Consider the following 20,316-nt stretch of genomic DNA (forward strand, 5'->3'; position numbering starts at 1 on the left):
GGGTGTAGCATGAGCCATTTATGTCAGCACAGTAATCAGTCCGCTGTTGGTGCTTCGGAAAGAATACAGACCGGTTATCCGAGGGTGGTGCTGCCGAATCCCTCCGAGGAAACTTTTTTATTTTCACTTAATCTGTTTGTTACATTGCACATAAACCAAAATACTTTGTTCTCATTAATATTTTCATTAAAGACATGAAAAGGAAAGGCAAAAGTCTTCATGTATTGTAATTAAAGGGTGCAGGATTTCGCATTTCGTTGTTCCTCGACACCTGTGAGCGAAAAATAATTTATCGGTACAAGTAACAGCGACCCACCTAGAGAGAAAACGAAATCACGTTCCAAGAAGGCTGCATCAAAGTACATTCCACTGTACATCACGAGTTATTGTCTAACATTTAACGAAATGTTGCGTTACGCGTGTTTTGCTGTCAGATTGTGCGATGACAGGGAACATTTTACGAACGTAAACCAAGATTGTGTTTTCTATAAGAACTCTAAAATACAATGTAACTGTAAAAATGCGGCGTTAATAACACGTACAAATTGGCGAGAAATTGACTGCTTCCCCTATTTGTACAATGAATATCACATTTGCATGTGTTAAACACCGACTGTAAAAGTGTGTGACTCTTTATGCGATGTACTCCTGTACACTTTGCAATCTCTTTCCTGAAATTTATTTGGCAACCCTACATTTTCTTTTGCCTTTCCTTTTCAAACCTATTATGGCAATATTGATAAATGCAATACATGAAAGATTATTTTCCTTCATTTACAGTTTATGTAACGTAAAAACTTAAAAATGTGTCTGCATAGGTTCTCGATCCCACGATCCTCAGATTAGCACTCTGCACTCTTTCCGCTAAATGGTAACTACGCGAACATAATGTGCCTCATGAGTCACCAGCCACGTATCAGAAAGGCAATTTTTTCTATGGTATCCGGACTTCCCACTTCCGTCACTTTCACTTCTGGCCAACCCCAGAGATTACAACAAATTTGGATGGAATTGATGACGATCAGTAAGCGCGAAGTTCAAACTAGTAACCCAAGAGCGGAAACCTAAGGCGTTCCGAACGCCTGAAACGCTTCGCGATACAACCCGCACAACACACCAGTGCTGTAGAGCAGCCCTTACTGCCCCTTTCCATCGAACCCCCCCCCCCCCCCCCCCCCCCCCCGCCACGCCCACGGCCACGAAGTCCGTTTGGCCTTGGTGGACCACACAGACAAGTAACCGTGGACGGATCTCGACTTTATTCGTGTTCTGCGTGCCATCGGTTGCAGACTGGTCGTGAGATAACTCGTGTTTACTGCACACTGCGTGTTGACTTGCTCGTGTATCTTTTGCTTGTAAGAGTATTTCAATATTTCAAATAGTTCCTCCTTCTTTTAGAGATGCCCTATTCAGAATACGGAAGGAAATGTGCGGTTCTGAAACTGTTCTTATCTTCTCGCCGATATGTATTCATGTGTTCCTATTGAGAATGAAGATGCGAATGACTGTGCGAAGGAAGGAATTCGTGCTATTCAGTACTATTCCAGAGAACTGACACTGAGCAGTTAAATGCCACACTGACGGTTATCCAGGCGGTCATTAAATTACTAACACAATGGCACTATGCTGCTTTGGTGATTTTCTTGTTTTCTGGTGACGACTTGTTAGAACTATTTTGCAAGTAATTGTGCACCTATCATGACCAAACATCAGTGAAAAATCGCCTAAAGTCATTCTAATTGTCTCCTGTTACTCAAGGGTACATACTGTAATTCTTCTAATGGGACAAACAAGGAAACATAGATTTGAAGGCATTTTGACGTTCTGTCACTATAATGACAACACTAAATTGAACAATAGCTCTGAGAGACTCTTCAGAATTCAACCTGTGCTGAATTATTTGCCCGTTAAATTCGGGACACTTGATAAACCAAAAAGCTGTTGTCTTTCGACGTGGCAGGATTCTATGGAAAAAAAGCCTGAGTTTTCGAACGTACAACGCTGCAAAGATTACAAATTATGGGTTACCTGTTCGAATGGTTTGCGAGATTGACGCAGAATACATCTTAAATTTGGAGATTTGCACTGCTGAATGGAAGACATTGGAAAAATCTGCTCTCTCCGTTCTTGTTTACATTTTCGTTGTTTTTATTTTCATGTAATACTGTGCTGAGCGACAACACACGTAATTTGATTTCTATTTACAAAAGCAAAGTGAAGTATAAATACCGCAAATGCAGCGCAAGAAATACTACAGGAAGACAAAAACTGCCAATTTTATATGTGAATCGAAGTCTTATGATAACAGCACTGCTGACAACGAGGGAAGAAGTAGTCATTTGGAGAATATGTGATCAACAGACAGAAAAACCGTGACTAATTTGCACTTGTAATGGTACTTGAAGTACGCAACCATTACGGCAGCTCACCTGAACCTCTCGATACCAGCTACATACTACTGTGTTTCTGCAAAGTAGTTGACATATTTCTGAGACAACATTCAGATTTGATTTCATTTGTGATACATGGATACGTTTATATTCCAATGATATTAGTCTTATGTGTATTCTTTCTTTTCTCACTATGATCTTTGACGTACTTGTAACTCTGATTTTTGGGCGCGTAAGCGATAGTTAGTTGGTTGTTAGCTTGTCAGAGAGTCGGACCTTCAGAAAGTCAAGTCGTGAACGACATGCTGGAAAGACGCGTATTGTAGGCCACTTATAAAATGTGAACTTTAACAGTGACAGAGATGAAGATGTTTACAAGTATGTTTTGTATTGTGAAGTGATGTTTTGTGTTTATGTGATATTGCAATTAAAAGGAAGTGTAACTTAAATTCGGAGTGGTGATTACTGTTTTTTACATCACCATTGTCCAGCAAAAGTGTAATTTCCAAGAACGGTTTGTGAAGCGCATCTACAAAACTTTTGAACATAGTAGGATAAAACCTAGGCCTCTTTGCATCCGAGCTTGGAATCACAATCAACTAGATTTTCAGCGATTGAGCCATGATAATACGAGACCAGCGTGGGAACACAAAAAGATGAGTGCCTAGTTTTTTCATTATTACATGAAATGACTTAACTGTGCTCTAATGACACCTGTCACATAATATAGCTGATGTTGCCCGATAATGCAGTATTAAGTAGCTTGAGCAACACCACTACTGTTATTAAAATTTTGACCTTTGTTGTGGTAGTTTTGTTAGATACTCCAACTTTATAAACAAAACTGTTTCTAATCTAAAACAACAGAAAATTCACAAACATTTGTGCCCAAGTTGCAGAATAATCACTTAAGATTCTTTGTAAATAAAAGCGAAATGAGTCTGGTGTAGCCCAAACTGTAGCGAACTGGTTATTAACAGAGGAACTACTGGCACGGACGTTTCTAGCCCGTCTTCCACTCACACTGCATCATCTAGTGTGAGGCACCGCTAGCTGCCGTTCATCATACTGCCTAGAACTTTTGTCTAAGTCAACTTGTATCCCTCAGTGAGGACATCTTCCTCCACACCACAGAATCGTCAGCTAACAGCCACAAGCTTCTGCTCACCCTGTCCATGAGACCATTTACGTACACAGAAAACAACATCGGTTCTATCACACTTCACTGTTGCCTATGGTGAACAGTCGCCATTGAGGACAATGTACTGGGTTATATTATTAGAGAAGTCTTCGAGTCCTCACATGCTTGGGAACCTATTCCGTACGCTCTTGATTTTGTTTACAGTCCACAACCAGGAATGAGAAGGCAACCAAACATCTCATTTTCAAGCAGTCATCCCGCAATTTCCCTTCAAATATTTAGAATAATAATTGAAAAGTTAATGAGGAAAGCTGGCTACTGGTTTGTATCATCACTGTCTAGGATGTGCAGGAATAAATAAGAAGCGATATTGGCTGTTATTAGACTTTGAATGATCGTTAAAATTTGTGTACAAGTTTTTCTGAGGTCCGATCAGTCGGGAAATGGAAGCCACATTGAAAATCCGATTTTGCTTTGCACAGATGTGTTGGGCCACGTTTCTATTATGCATATCGATCGGGTCACATCAAAATGCTTCAAATGGCCCTGAGCACTATGGCACTTTCTTCTTCACTGATTTTCCTCTCTGCTCACATGGCTGAGGTCATCAGTCCCCTAGAACTTAGAACTACTTAAATCTAACTAACCGAAGGACATCAAACACATCCATGCCCAAAGCAAGATTCGAACCTGCGACCGTAGTGGTCACGCGGTTCCAGTCTATAGCGCCTAGAGCCACTCGGTCACAACGGCCGGCGGGTCACATCAAACTTTTCAATTCCAAGCTGACAACGAGCACCAAATATGCGTAGGAAATAGTGCCTCCCCCTAAGTATGGGTGCCTGCTGAGAGATTTCCCCTGATTTCATGCAACCATACATAATGTGTAAGAGTCATATATTTCCTTCTTCAGTGGGGACGCCCATTCTGCGTTTTCGATTAGAAGTGTATGATCACCCACGACAGAGCCCAGACTTGGCAATCACTGCTTTTCCCCTCTGCTCACATGACGGACTGGCTATGGGGACAACATTTTGGCACAGGCAACTAGATGCAGACCAGTGTAGAGGATTGGCGTAAACCAACGGGATTGGGAAGTTGGTGCAACACTGACTCAGACGTCTAAGTCAGAGTAGTGGCTATGTAGAAAAGTAGCTAGAAGCTGTAGCTGACTGAATCAAGAACAAATTTCTTTTTATTTTCACCGTTGTTCCCATTTCGTGAGATATCGAATTTTACTTTCGGAATAACTCTCCATATACACCGTAGGAAAAAAATGCGTATCATGTTTGATTTAATTACATGATATAACTATAGTGTGCATTAGTTACCTTTAGTATTTGACGTGTGACTTGATGTTAGTCAAGAACGACTTTAAAGTGACAAAGACGCCATTATCAACTGTTACTTAACGAGCATTGCGCTCTCATTTAAATATATGGCTGAAAGAGTCAGCCTACGGCAACTGTGAAACGAACCCTGTCGTGCAGGACCGTGTGCCACAAAGGGCGCAGATCCACCCCGAGATGGGGAAACTCACAGGTGTCTATTGTCTATTGAGCCCTAAGTGCCGTAGTGTGCGAGTGTGACAGACAAGAACCTACGTCATAGGGAAACACCGTAGGAGCCGTTTGTGGCCAGAAAGACGAAACAGTGTTAAATATGGCGCACCTAAGATCGGCCATAAAGGGAAACATTTATGAAAATTGTTTAGTTCTATAGTAATGCACTGAATGAAGCCACAGTAATTTTAATCTACCATCCTTCAAAAATTTTCCTGGTGATCCCAATAAAACTTCAAGATTGATCACATTTATAATAGTTTAGGATTTACTGTCAAAGTGAAATTTACAAGTTTTGTGACAAAGACCTGAATGCTAAAATATGAACACTTTAGTCTGTCTTAACGATCGATATTTCATATACAAGTGCATTATTAAAACGTAAAATGTTGTAAATTTCAACTCTGTAAGTTGATTTGTTTCAAAGATATAGTAAATTTAAATTATCAGTATTTTCAGTTAACCATCAGATCATTTCCTCCACACAAAACATATTGAAAAATGACGGCATGTCACGTTATTGTATCATTAAATATTAGAATATTTCTTGTAAGTTTTAGTGCATAATAGTTACTTTTGTTCTTTGTTTATTTCTCACAAAGCACATTGGTGCAAGGCTTCTGGCCGTGACGTTCAAAGTAAGACGGAAATTGTATTGGTTTTGTGTAAAAGAATTTAACGTTTATTATGTAATTCATATTATTGTCACTTTATTTAGAACGTGAAAGTGGTCTAGCTCTGATTATTTAAATATGTTAGAATGTAAAATAATACAAAATAAGCTGTTGCCAATCAGATGCACGGCTTCAGGAAAGGGAACTGCGCTAGTCAAATGAGCGAGTACCTTCAGCGCGCAGTCGGGGACGGGCAGAGGGACAGTGCCGGTGCAGACGCGAAAGCGGACCCTCTGGTCTAGATACCACAAGTCACAGTTCGGACTGAGACGCGAAAGTGGACAGTCGGTCTTTAGGCAGCTAGGAAGCGAAACGACTTAGGAAATTTAGCGTTGTGTTGAATCGCAGGACTTAGTGTCTGAGCAGTGAGCAGCCGCGCGCCTGGTGTGAACTCCAACCATTCGTGTAAATGACGAGGTGGAGTATTGGACTTGTGTTTCGAGATGAGATTGTGAATGATCAAACTGTGTCAAATGGGTATTCGCTCGAGTGTAACAGTAACTCTAAATACGACCACTTTCAGCATTAGTTTGCTTTGTGAATAAACATTATTCTAACCAAATCGCAACTGAAGGATCTACATCATTTATGGGTCGTTAATTTCGTTCCCGATATTATTAGTACTGTTATTATATGTTATGTTATCTTTATATTTCGAAAATTTGCCGCCAGCCAGACAATTTAACCAAAGGGTCACAAGTGTCTAATTTAGCGAGTGTAATGCGACACCTAGGCAAGTTTGAGCCAAGACATATCGATGAAGGGGAACCGCATGTGAGCCCGAACATATTTGGGATGTTAGCTCGCACAACACTTCACTGAGTTTGAACGAAGTCTGGTAATGGGGCTGAAAGAAGCTGAGTGATCCTCCCGCCAAACGGTGGCAAGAAGACCGGGCTCCGAATGGCAATGTAGCATTACTGAGAAGGAAGACCACTGTGATAGGCACATGGCTCTGGTGCATCATAGTGCACCTTTAGCAACAGCTTGAGGAGCAGTTGGCAACACAGTGACACAACGAACTGCTACAAATCTGCTAATTCAAGGACAGCTCCGAACCAGCTGGTTGGAGGACTTTTGGGTTTTCTGATAAAAGCTGTTTCTGTCTTGGTGAGCGAGATGGCCCTGTCTTGGTCAGAGGCCAACTGATGGCGTGCAACCTACCGCTATGGACCTACATTTGGAGTTATTGTCTGAGGTACGATTTTCTATAACAGCAGGAGCATTCTCACGGTTATCTCATGCACCTTGACAGAGAAATGATGTTTCAATCTGGTATTTATGCCTGTTGTGATACCGCCGGCCGCGGTAGCCGTTCGGTTCCAGGCACTTCAGTCCGGAACCGCGGGACTGCTACGGTCACAGGTTCGAATCCTGCCTCGGACATGGATGACTGATGTCCTTAGGTTAGTTAGGTTTAAGTAGTTCTAAGTTCTAGGGGACTGATGACCACAAATGTTACGTCCCACAGTGCTCAGAGCCATTTGAACCATTTGAAAAGTGTTTAAACCGACAAACTATGGGAGGTTGTGGGGGACATCACAACAAATATTATTCCCTAATGTCATTTTTTCCTATTAAGTGTGTTTAAACAGGTAGAGGAAGATTTCTCTGGCGGCAAATTAAGTTAACCAACAAACACTTTTCATTTTATTTATGACCAGGAGACAACACGTTAACACAATCCAATTTCATTTACGGAAGATGTTCAAAAATGTCTGCATTGACACGTAAACAAAAGTTACACCGGCGGATCATGTTCTGTCTGACACGGGCAAAAGTCACAGGAGTAGCCTGAATATTGTTCCAGCTGCTGCTACTATCCGGGGACCAGATCGTCTTCTGATGCAACAGGAGTTGCGTAAACAAGGTTACGCATCTCTTCCCACACAAAAATGTCCAGGGGGGATCGAGCAGGCGATGGTACAGGACCACCTCTGCCAGTCCAAGTTTCTGGGAACCGTCGATCCAGGAATCGACGCACACAACGACTGAAATGTGGCGGCGGCCTGTCATGTCGAAACTACATGCGTTGTCTTGTAGGGAGCAGGACGTCTTCCAGCAATTCTGGCAAGGCTCTGGCTAGAAAATTGTAATAGTGCCTGCCATTTAATGGCCTAGGTAGCAGATACGGCCCCATTAAACAGTCCCCAACATCACCGACCCACACATTAACGAAGAACCGCACTTTATTAGCGCTAGAAACTGTGGCATGTGGGTTATCCACACTCCAAACATTCGAATTATGCATGTTGAAGAGTCCATCACGCCCGAACGTTGCTTCATTGGTTTCATTGGTAAACAACACAAACAACGGAAGTGTAGGATGCATTTCACATTGTTCCAAGTACCACTGCAAAAACTGTGCTCTGGATGGATAATAATCTGGTTCCAGTTTCTGGACACTCTGTAACTGAAATGGACGTAACAATTGCTCTCGAGCCGCGCGGGAGTAGCCAAGCTGTCTTGGGCGCTGCAGTCATGGGCAGTGCGGCTGGTCCCGGCGGAGGTTCGAATCCTCCCTCGGACATGGGTGTGTGTGTGTGTGTGTGTTTGTCCTTAGGATAATTTAGGTTAAGTAGTGTGTATGCTTAGGGACTGATGGCCTTAGCAGTTAAGTCGCATAAGATTTCACACATATTTGAACATTTGTGAATTGCTCTCGAAGAACTGTTCTTACATTCGTCTGATTCGTCTCCAATTTACGTGCAATTGCACGAGTGCGGATTGCAGGATCCCGCTCCACATACTGCACGACAGCTTCCTCAAACTGCACCGTTCTTACCGTGCGGCGGCGTCCCTGTCCAGGTAAACTGCTAAATGGTCCGGTCTCACGCAGACGTTGATACACAGCAGCAAAGGTCGTATGATGTGGGATACGGCGATTAGGACATTGTTGTTGATAAACCCGCTGAGCAACCCGTCCGTTGTAGTGTGCTACGTAGTACGCACCAACCATATCAGTGTATTCACTCCAGGTGTAACGCTCCATTACTTAACAGAGACAAGCACTATTACACTGGTAAAGAGCAGTTGCCGACAAGTTTAAACGCAGCTCTGAGCACTATGGGGCTTAACATCTGAGGTTATCAGTCCACTAGAACTTAGAACTACTTACACCTAACTAACCTACGGACATCACACATATCCATACCCGTGGCAGGATTCGAACCTGCGACCGTAGCGGTCTTGCGGTTCCAGACTGTAGCGCCTAGAACCGCACGGCGACTCCGGCCGGCTGTAACGCTCCTTTAGTAAACACAGACAATGCAATATTACACTGGTAAACAGCAGTTGCCGACAACTGAAGAGTGTAATGCACCCTCTAACAACTGAAGATCGTAATACGGCCTCTAACAACTGAAGAGCGTAATAGGGCCTCCACAGGTTTATATAGTCCTCATATGAAAAAATGACACTGGGGAAAAGTATTTGATTTGATGTCCCCTACAACCTCCCAGAGTTGTTTAAATACTTTTCACCCTGTAGAAGGCTACACCAGTGGACGTACACGATTAAGATCGAAGTTGTTCGCACATTATGGTGTTTTGGCACGAGCCCGGAGGGAAGAAGGCACGATTTGATGTTTCTGCGCGTTGTGCCCGCCAGGGGATGCGCGACAGTAACCGCGTTAGGCGTTACAAACAATTCAATTTGGCGGCAGGCGCGTCGCGGCGCCGCCTGCCGGCTGCAGCGGTGACGCGGGCACAGTAGGCGGCGGCTGGGGTGGGGGGTGGGGTGGGCCGCCACAGCCACCCGCTGCGCGCCGCACAGATACGCGGTGGCCGGCTGCGGCCCGAGATAGGGCGCCGCGTGGCAGCGGCCGACGCAGATACGGGAAACAGCGGCAGACCCACGCCTGCGTCACATCGCCGCGCGTGTGTGGCCACTGGAAAATCCGCGTGCCTAGCACTGCTTGCCTTACCAGATCCAAACCGCAGACAGCTACGACTCTGCGAGTGGTGCTTGAAATAATGGGCGGAAAATGGACCTCAAAGTCGGGCCAGTTAAAGATTAAAAATATTCATCGATTTGCGTCATTTGATAAGTTTTTCCTTATCATTTTCTTGGAATGTCAGTGGAGGTCCCAGGATAAAGGAACAACTTATACGGGCATGAAAAAGAGGAGGCCATTTATCACAAGTCATTTGTTACTTCGCAAGAGTTCGACAATATTTTACTGGACGGATAAATCTTATAATAATAATGCATAAATGACCTTGTGGGTGACATCCGAAGTTCACCGAAGCTTTTTGCGGATGATCGTGTGGTATATCGAGAGGTTGTAACAATGGAAAATTGTACTGAAATGCAGGAGGATCTCCAACGAATTGACGCATGATGCAGGGAATGGCAATTCAATCTCAATGTAAACAAGTGTAATGTGCTGCGAATACACAGAAAGACAGATCCCTTATCATTTAGCTACAAAATAGCAGGTGAGCAACTGGAAGCAGTTAATTCCATAAATTACCTGGGAGTACGCATTAGGAGTGATTTAAAATGGAATGATCATATAAAGTTCATCGTCGGTAAAGCAGATGCCAGACTGAGATTCATTGGAAGAAGCCTAAGGAAATGCAATCCGAAAACAAAGGATGTAGGTTACAGTACGCTTGTTTTCCCACTGCCTGAATACTGCTCAGCAGTGTGGGATCCATATCAGATAGGGTTGATAGAAGAGATAGAGAAGATCCAACGGAGAGCAGCGCGCCTCGTTACAGGATCATTTAGTAATCGCTAAAGCGTTGCGGGGATGATAGATAAACTCCAGTGGAAGACTCTACAGCAGAGACGCTCAGCAGCTCGGTACGGGCTTTTGTTGAAGTTTCGAGAACATACCTTCACCGAGGATTCAAGCAGTATATTGCTCCCTCCTACGTACATCTCGTGGAGAGACCATGAGGATAAAATCAGAGAGATTAGAGCCAACGCAGAGGCATACCGACAATCTTTCTTTCCACGAACAATACGAGACTGGAATAAATGAGAGACCCGATAGAGGTACTGAAGGTGCCCTCCGCCACACACTGTCAGGTGGCTTGCGGAGTATGGATGTTGATGTATATGCAGATAATTCAGCTGCCTGGCAAAAAAAAAACTGAAATCTCTTACTCCACCTTACCGTTATAAGGTTTATGTTTCAAACATAAATTAAGAATGGAAACTCTTCAATTCAGATTTGCAGGTAAAAAGCACAAGATTAGATACAATATAAATAAATAAATAAAATTTCTTATAAATCTGGCCAAAGTGAATCATATAACTCTGAGAACACATTTTCTCAATCAGGGAAGGCTCCTGGGCGTATTCAAGATGCTGACGTGGAAAAATAATAAAATACTATTTAACAATTCAGCATTATATCAATATTAAAAATATTACGTTAAATACCAAACTTCAGACAGGAGCAGGCATGGCAGACCGGGTCTCAATAAGATGGTTTAGAATAACGGGCACTACTTGGTAAATTACGCTCGATTGCTACGAGATAGAAACTCAGATTATGAGGGATGACGTAGCAAGCCAGGAGGCTGTAACGTCCGAGAGGCGCATCCCACGCGCACGCACACAGACGACGCAGACAAGTTACGCCCGGTGGACCGGCGGGTAACAAATAGCATTTTGGAGCAGCACCTCCAAATGCTGCGAAAAGCTCAGAAGAGCGAGAGAAGACAAACATATAAATCATGCGTAGTAATCAAGGAATAAATTAAAATGCTCAGTCCAAGACAAGAAGCCCTATGTGTGCTTGGCCCCAAGCCCCAACCAAGCATTACGTGCAACAACAAGAACTGTACAATAAGAATTACTACAAGGATTAACCGGTTAATCTTACAAAAAATATCACAAGTTAATGTAATGAACACGCAGTCCACAGACACATTAACGTAAGTGGCTTAAAAGGTAACAGGCTAATCTTACTTTACTAAGGTTTGAAGCTCCTCTTGGTGTTCTTCCGTGTTTGCTATATAAATATTATGTTGTTTTGAAAATCAGACCTATGCAAACACAATTCGTTTATTTTTATATTTACGCGGACATTGTTCGACGCCTATGAGTCATCTTCTGTGGGTCAAATTTTTATTTCTTAAAATTGCATCGCTAAATAGACTGCATTATTATAGACAAGTTTTAGTGCTCTTTTTCGTAGTGTTTTTGACAGCACGCCAGCTGCAAAATTTTTCGTCCTATCGCATGTCTCCGGTGTCACGATCAACTGCCATTCACTGCACTGTTTCTACACAGTTTTTTACATACTTTTCGCTCACTAAAGTGATGAAGAGTAGTCTGAAGTTCAAGGCGTTAGTCAGGAAGAATCAATACGCAAAGAAGTGGGATACGGAAGTTCTAAGGAATGGCGAGATACGTTTGAAGTTCTCTAACGCTATAGATACAGCTATAAGGAATAGCGCAGTAGGCACCACAGTTGAAGAGGAATGGACATCTCTAAAAAGGGCCATCACAGAAGTTGGGAAGGAAAACATAGGTACAAAGAAGGTAGCTGCGAAGAAAGCATGGGTAACAGAAGAAATACTTCAGTTGATTGATGAGAGGAGGAAGTACAAACATGTTCCGGGAAAATCAGGAATACAGAAATACAAGTCGCTGACGAATGAAATAAATAGGAATTGCAGGGAAGCTAACACGAAATGGGTGCAGGAAAAATGTGAAGACATCGAAAAAGATATGATTGTCGGAAGGACAGACTCAGCATACAGGAAAGTCAGAACAACCTTTGGTGACATTAAAAGCAACGGTGGTAACATTAAGAGTGCAACGGGAATTCCACTGTTAAATGCAGAGGAGAGAGCAGATAGGTGGAAAGAATACATTGAAAGCCTCTATGAGGGTGACGATTTGTCTGATGTGATAGAAGACGAAACAGGAGTCGATTTAGAAGAGAGAGAGGATCCAGTATTAGACTCGGAATTTAAAAGAGCTTTGGAGGACTTACGGTCAAATAAGGCAGAAGGGATAGATAACATTCCATCAGAATTTCTAAAATCATTAGGGGAAGTGGCAACAAAACGACTATTCACGTCGGTGTGTAGAATATATGAGTCTGGCGACATACCATCTGACTTTCGGAAAAGCATCCTCCACATCATTCCAAAGACGGCAAGAGCTGACAAGTGCGAGAATTGTCGCACAATCAGCTTAAAAGCTCATGCATCGAAGCTGCTTACAACAATAATATACAGAAGAATGAAAAAGAAAATTGATAATGCTCTAGGTGACGATCAGTTTGGCTTTAGGAAAAGTAAAGGCACGAGAGAGGCAATTCTGACGTTACGGCTAATAATGGAAGCAAGGCTAAAGAAAAATCAAGACACGTTCATAGGATTTGTCGACCTGGAAAAAGCGTTCGACAGTATAAAATGGTGGAAGCTGTTCGAGATTCTGAAAAAAGTTGGGGTAAGCTATAGGGAAGGACGGCTCATATACAATACGAACAACAACCAAGAGGGAATAATAAGAGTGGACGATCAAGAACGAAGTGCTCGTATTAAGAAGGGAGTAAAACAAGGCTGTAGCCTTTCGCCCCTACTCTTCAATCTGTACATCGAGGAAGCAATGATGGAAATAAAAGAAAGGTTCAGGAGTGGAATTAAAATACAAGGTGAAAGGATATCAATGATACGATTCGCTGATGACAATGTTATCCTGAGTGAAAGTGAAGAAGAATTAAATGATCTGCTGAACGGAATGAACAGTCTAATAAGTACACAGTATGGTTTGAGAGTGAATCGGAGAAAGACGAAGGTAATGAGAAGCAGTAGAAATGAGAACAGCGATAAAATTAACATCAGAATTGATGGTCACGCAGTCGATGAAGTTAAGGAATTCTGCTACCTAGGCAGTAAAATAACCAATGACTGACGGAGCAAGGAGGACAGCAAAAGCAAACTCGCTATGGCAAAAAGGCATTTCTGGCCAAGAGAAGTCTACTAATATCAAATACCGGCCTTAATTTGAGGAAGAAATTTCTGAGTATGTACGTCTGGAGTACAGCATTGTATGGTAGTAAAACATGTACTGTGGGAATACCGGAACAGAAGAGAATCGAAGCATTTGAGATGTGGTGCTATAGACGAATGTTGAAAATTAGGTGGACTGATAAGGTAAGGAATGAGGAGGTTCTACGCAGAATCGGAGAGGAAAAGAATATGTGGAAAACACTGATAAGGAGAAGGGAGAGGATGATAGGACATCAGCTAAGACATGAGGGAATGACTTCCGTGGTACTAGAGGGAGCTGTAGAGGAAGACAGACATTGGAATACGTCAAGTAAATAATTGAGGACGTAGGTTGCAAGTGCTGCTCTGAGATGAAGAGGTTAGCACAGGAAAGGAATTCGTGGCGGGCCGCATCAAACCAGTCAGTAGACTGATGACCAAAAAAGAAACTTCACCGCACATGTACTTTTTCAAAATTATTGATCTTCGAGGCTAACACTTAAACAACTACAATCGTAACCATCTTTGAAACAGTAAATATTAATTTTCCTGAAGGGGCAAAATTTCACCATGGTTATGCAACTCAATTACCCAAAAGAATACCAGATTCACTGGGCCACTAGCGCTTGCGTACCACAGCCGTAAGGCAGTTTTATGGCCACTACATCAGTCAGGGCTGCAATAACTTTCAATACAAATCAGACTCAATTACAACCTCAATGGTCACTAACGCACGTGGCGCCCTAGAACACATGACAATTTCAGGCAAAGCTGACAAACAAGAGCAGCTGAACAAGTTGTAGTTAAAAAGAAATTTGATAACACACAAATGTGGCACCAAAGGATAAATTTACTTGCCGGAATGAGATTTTCACTCTGCAGCGGAGTGTGCGCTGATATGAAACTTCCTGGCAGATTAAAACTGTGTGCCCGACCGAGACTCGAACTCGGGACGTTTGCCTTTCGCGGGCAAGTGCTCTACCAACTGAGCTACCGAAGCACGACTCACGCCCGGTACCCACAGCTTTACTTCTGCCAGTACCTCATCTCCTACCTTCCAAACTTTACAGAAGCTCTACTGCGAACCATGCAGAACTAGCACTCCTGAAAGAAAGGATATTGTCGAGACATGGCTTAGCCACAGCCTGGGGGATGTTTCCAGATTCTGGAGGTACTGGCAGAAGTAAAGCTGTGGGTACCGGGCGTGAGTCGTGCTTCGGTAGCTCAGTTGGTAGAGCACTTGCCCGCGAAAGGCAAAGGTCCCGAGTTCGAGTCTCGGTCGGGCAAACAGTTTTAATCTGCCAGGAAGTTTCGATAAATTTACTTATTCAAAGGGAGTGATGGAGAACCACAGGCAATCCAGAGTAGTGGGTGCAACTTCAACACGGCCGCACATGCGATTATCAAATAACGAGTACCTTGACCCCATGGACAGAACAGACGGCACCATAAAATGAACAGTTCTCCAACGCGCACATCAGCAACTATGCCTCCTTAATGCAGGGTAAATGGGCTGCGTCGACAGTAGGCACAAGTACTGCCGACCAACACAACTCTAGCGACGATCGGCCGCTTAGACAATCGTGCGTCCGTAAGTTCCTTGAACAGCCCGCCTTACTTAATATCTGCCTCTTCGTCTCTCTCGCCCTGATCCCGACTGTTGATGTGGTCAACGAGCTAACCAAGGAACTTCAAGCAAAGACTCGACTACAATGCGACCGAGGCGCCACCCGCCAACTAGACAGAGACTGATCGCGCCAGTAGACAAACATGTAAAAAACAAAGAACGAGCCACCAAGTCTCAATGCTAGCGAACCTGGCAATGATTCATTACTGCTGAATATCCAGGGGAACTTGATATAAATTAACGGAAAAATTAATACATTCTTCTAGAGGTTTTTAGTTCACTCAAGGTTTATTGTTGTAGCAATTTTGTAACAAGCGCTATCTGTAAATGGCTGTAATTAGCATATCTTTTCTCATAACTCTAGAGAGTAAAGAGACAGACAGAAATAGTGAAAACGAATGATTCATATGGCTCTAAGCACTATGGGATTCAACATCTGAGGTCATCAGTCCCCTAGACTTAGGACTACTTAAACCTAAATGACCTAAGGACATCACACACATCCATGCCCGAGGCAGGATTCGAACCTCCGACCGTAGCAGCAGCGCGGTTCGGAACTGAAGCGTCTAGAACCGCTCGGCCACAACGGCCGGCTAGTGAAAACAGCTTGCCTGTTCAACTCACTGGCCGTTCAAATGGTTTGATGTCGTCCTCGAACACTTCTTTTTCTACTTGTTTCTTCATTACTTATTCTGCCGTACAGTTGGTTGCGAGAGATGGCAACAGGAAGGACAAGATTAGGGGTGCATCCAGTTCCAATAGATATTTCGCAACTGGTCCTGAGCATCCTATTCATCCTGTTCATCATCCCATACTTCACAGACAAGTATTACATAGAGACTACTACCAGTCACAATCTATACTTATTCCTCGTAATAGTCTCTGAGAAACTTTTAAATACATTTTCACGATCGTTCACAGTCTAAAAACCGCCAGTATGGCTTTTGATTTGTGTCTGTACTTCCTGGACAATGATGGAACAAACCAGCAACCAGCCTTCCACTTCGTCTTTTCGGTTGTTAGCCTACATTTTTCAACGGAAACGGTCGGATAATTGCTTGAAAACTCATGATAGCGTGTCTTCGCCTTTCTTTCCCGTTATATTCAAATCTGAGCTAGCGAATAACCTCTAGTGGCGCAAAACTTAACGAAATTTTTTGAGAACATCCGCAATCACTTATTCATGGATTCTCGTCCAAGGATTCTGACTTTGATTTTATAAAGAGTAATCATTAGCTCCTTTACTAGCTTCCATTTATCGCGAATCTCTCTTTCATCGCAAAGCCTCAAGCGACTGGAAAAAAGCACAGGTGACTTCTGTATAAGAAGGGTAAAAGAACGTACCCACAAAAGCACTGTCCCATATCCTTAACATCAGTTTTCTGCAGAATTCTTAAAGTCCATTATAATTATCTGGGCTGTTATGCCGTGGTTAATTGATGAATTTTGTTTCAACTCCCAACGTTTCGTCTCCGACTGCGGGAGACATCTTCAAAGGGGTCCGTAGCTCGATGGAAGGTCCAACACACCCGCTGGCTCGCTACTGACTGCCGCTAAATTCCGTGTCCGCGCGCTCCCACGCCGCGGTGTGACGTCGCGTGTTTTGAAAACTTCAGTGCAATTGGCTGCTGTCCGTCGCCGACGATCGCCGTTGCCATCACCCAGTAGTGGACGGGTGGTACACAACTTCTTTAACACCGACATCCATATACCGTTTAATTTCACGCCCTCCTCCTTTCGGTTGAAATTATTTGGGTGTTTAGCGATTTCGATTGCCCCCCTGTAGAGCCTTTCGTAGTATCCGCTTGTGGCCGCTAGTACTTGCGTCTCCTCGAAACGAATATTGTGGTTCCCTGGCTGGAAAGCCCCCTTGAAGATGTGTACCACTCGTCCACTACTGGGTGATGGCAACGGCGATCGACGGCGACGGACAGCGGCCAATTGCACTGACGTTTTCAAAACACGTGACGTCACGCTGCGGCGCGGGAGCGCGCGGACACGGAATTTAGTGGCAGTCAGTAGCGAGCCAGTGGGTGTGTTGGACCTCCCATCGACCTATGGACCCCCTTGAAGAGGTCTCCCGCAGTCGAAGACGAAACATTGGGAATTGAGACAAAATTCATCGACTGACCACGGCATAATAGCCAGGATAATTATAATGGACATGTTATTTCCGGCCGTGAAAGTCTACATTTTAGTATCAGAATTCTTGAACGTATTAATCAGCACGGCTGTAGACAGCATTGCTCCACGGAACTAAGGTTGCATTCTTCTCACATGCTATCCTGCGAGCTATGGATGAAAGATAGCAAGTTTTCACGCTCCTGGATTTTCGAAAAGCAGCTGACACCCTGCCTCACTGCAGACTTAACAAAAAAAGAGCACACAGAATAGGTTCCCAGACATGTGGGGGCTCGAAGAATTCTTTAGTAACAGAACCCAGTACATTGTCCTCAACGGCAACCTTTCATCAGAGGCAAGAGTGTAGAGCGACAGGACAGATGTTATTTTCTGTATGCATAAATGATCTGGTGGACAGGGTGAGCAGCGGCCTGCGGTTGTTTGCTGACAATTCTGTGGTGTTCAGGAAGGAGTCCTCGTTATGGGGCTGTAGGAGGAAACAAGATGGTTCGGACAAAATTCCTAGGTGGAGTGATGAACAGCAGAAAAATGTAAGTTGAGGCAGATGACTAGAGAAAAAAAAAACATAATGTTCGAATCAGAGTTAGTAGTGTGTTACTCGACAGTCACATCGTTAAATATCGAGACGTAACTTAGCACAGTAACGTGAAATGAAATGAGCGTGTAAAAAATGTAGTACATAGCGTAAATGGTCGACTTCGGTTTCTTGGAGAAATTTAGGGAAATACGGTTCATCTGTAAAGGAGACCGCGTATAGGACACTAATATCACCCATTCTCGAGTACTGATCGAGTGCTTGGGATCCGCACCACGTTGGATTAACGGAGGACATAGAAGATCTTCAGAGGCGGGCTGCTAGATTTCTTACCAACAAACAGCACACAAATATTACAGCGATGTTTCACAAACTCAAATGGGAAGCCATTGGAGGCAATGTGACTCCTTTTTCGAGGAATATTCAGAAAATGTAGAGAATGGTCATTTGTAGCTGACTGCACAACGATTCTGTTGCGGTCGACATAATTTCGCATAAAGAACAGGAAGATAAGAGAAATTAGGACTCATACAGAGGTATATAGAGGGTTACTTTCCCCTTGCTCTGTCTACTAGCGGAATAGGAAAGGAAATCACTAGTAGTGGTACATGATACTCTCCGTCAAGCAACGCACAGTGACTCGCAGAGTATATATGTATATGTCGATACAACAGAATCAATCATATTAGTAACTAATATTATAATTTACAATATTATAATTTACGGTATCGAAACGAACTTAGGTAACATAATGGACTCAACACATTTAAACATATTAACTTGAATTGTAATATGTGATGCCGTGATAAAAACGGCGTCCACCAAGGTTATCAGCTGTTCAGATTCCAAAGTGAGTCAAAAAAGTAGCATCCCCAATAGCCCTGTTACTTTTTGTAATCAAGTCGACCGTAGTCTAAGGGGTTCGTTTATCTCGTTTCCAACTAGCAACTGGGCTGCATCACCTTCACGGCGTTCATCAGTACTAATGTAGCCCCATTTCTACAGTTTTTTTCTGGGGTACACCCGTCCATAAGTGATTCAGGACTTTCCAAGTCGTACAAGAGAATTCGATATCCATACAAAGTTCTTTCTATGGGTTACAGCAATTTTCGTTTGTTTGCTAAAAGTATCAGCGTGATGCAACAGAACAGATCATTTGCTTAACTTCCTGACACATCTGTAATACAAAAATTTTCTAAGATCATTTCTGCGAAGGAGCTGGTGGCAGAGCCAAATTCGATATATTTACGTTCCTGAAAGTCCTCACTATCCACTCGGGTAGCAGTTAGTGATAACGCGATAGTTTCCGAGACGACGATGTATGCCGCCACAGATCGAATAAGCTTGGCAGATTAACGACTAGGGCACTTGTGCCGGCCAGCCTGCATGTGGTTTTTTGGTGGTTTCCTCACACTCCCCTAGGGGAATACCAGACTAGTTCGAATGTTCCGCTTCTGGTAAGTATTCTAAATACAAGGAGACACATGGAAAGGGAATAATGTTAGATCCAAGGACCACACATGTCACACTGATGAAAATGGTCTCTACCATTTAGCAAGGAACAAAGAAGGACAAAGGGAAGAACTGTAGGAATATATCAGCTGGTGAACAAGTAAGGACACTTCTCCAAGGAAATGAGTTTCTCTTCGATTTTCAAGGCAAACCTGCAGTATTGCACAGTGTGTGTGTGTGTGTGTGTGTGTGTGTGTGTGTGTGTGTGTGTGTGTGTGCGTGCGTGCGCGAGGGGGTGGGGGTATCTCTACGGATCTTCTGTGGAAACCGAGGTTTTAAATTCGCTTGCACAGTTGTGCAGTTGTGCTTTGAAAATGGCGAGGTGTGGTCGTGTCGAAACGTCATCGGTTGTCGACGACGTCACCCGGATGTATTCCCGTAAGTTACTTGAACATTGTACAAGCCGAGAGAAACTGAGGTGTCACAGGGAGCACAATATCTGATTGCCATCCAGTTAGGTTACATTGCACTGATTACAAGATACTAGCAAAACTGATCGCAATGAGAACACATGTGATTGTAGCGGGCCAGACATGTAGTGTATCTGGTAGAAGCATCCTTAATGAAATCGGGACACTGCGCGACGTGTTTCACACGCCCGCAGAAATCAACAACAAAGTGCTGGCTCCTTAGTAATGACTTATACTGTCCGATCGACAAAGAGAGCCACGAATTCATTAGAGCAATGACACTTCGCTTTAATTACGGAATCAGTAATTCACACAATCTTACCGACAGATCCAGGCACCATTTTGAGGATCTAAGTGAACGG

The 20,316-nt window shown here is 43.4% G+C and overlaps 1 protein-coding gene and 1 non-coding gene across 2 annotated transcripts in view; both read left to right on the top strand.

Moving 5' to 3' along the window:
* The window catches only part of LOC126354260 (dopamine receptor 1-like), a 1,077,603-nt gene that overhangs the window by 595,040 nt on the left and 462,247 nt on the right, over nucleotides 1-20,316 (top strand). The window lies entirely within an intron of this gene.
* On the top strand, nucleotides 14,941-15,015 carry Trnas-cga (transfer RNA serine (anticodon CGA)). The gene has a single exon. It is a non-coding gene; the product is annotated as a tRNA-Ser (tRNA).

This window comes from Schistocerca gregaria, chromosome 3 (genome assembly GCF_023897955.1).
Source record: "Schistocerca gregaria isolate iqSchGreg1 chromosome 3, iqSchGreg1.2, whole genome shotgun sequence".
In the NCBI taxonomy this organism is placed as follows: Eukaryota; Metazoa; Arthropoda; class Insecta; order Orthoptera; family Acrididae; genus Schistocerca; species Schistocerca gregaria.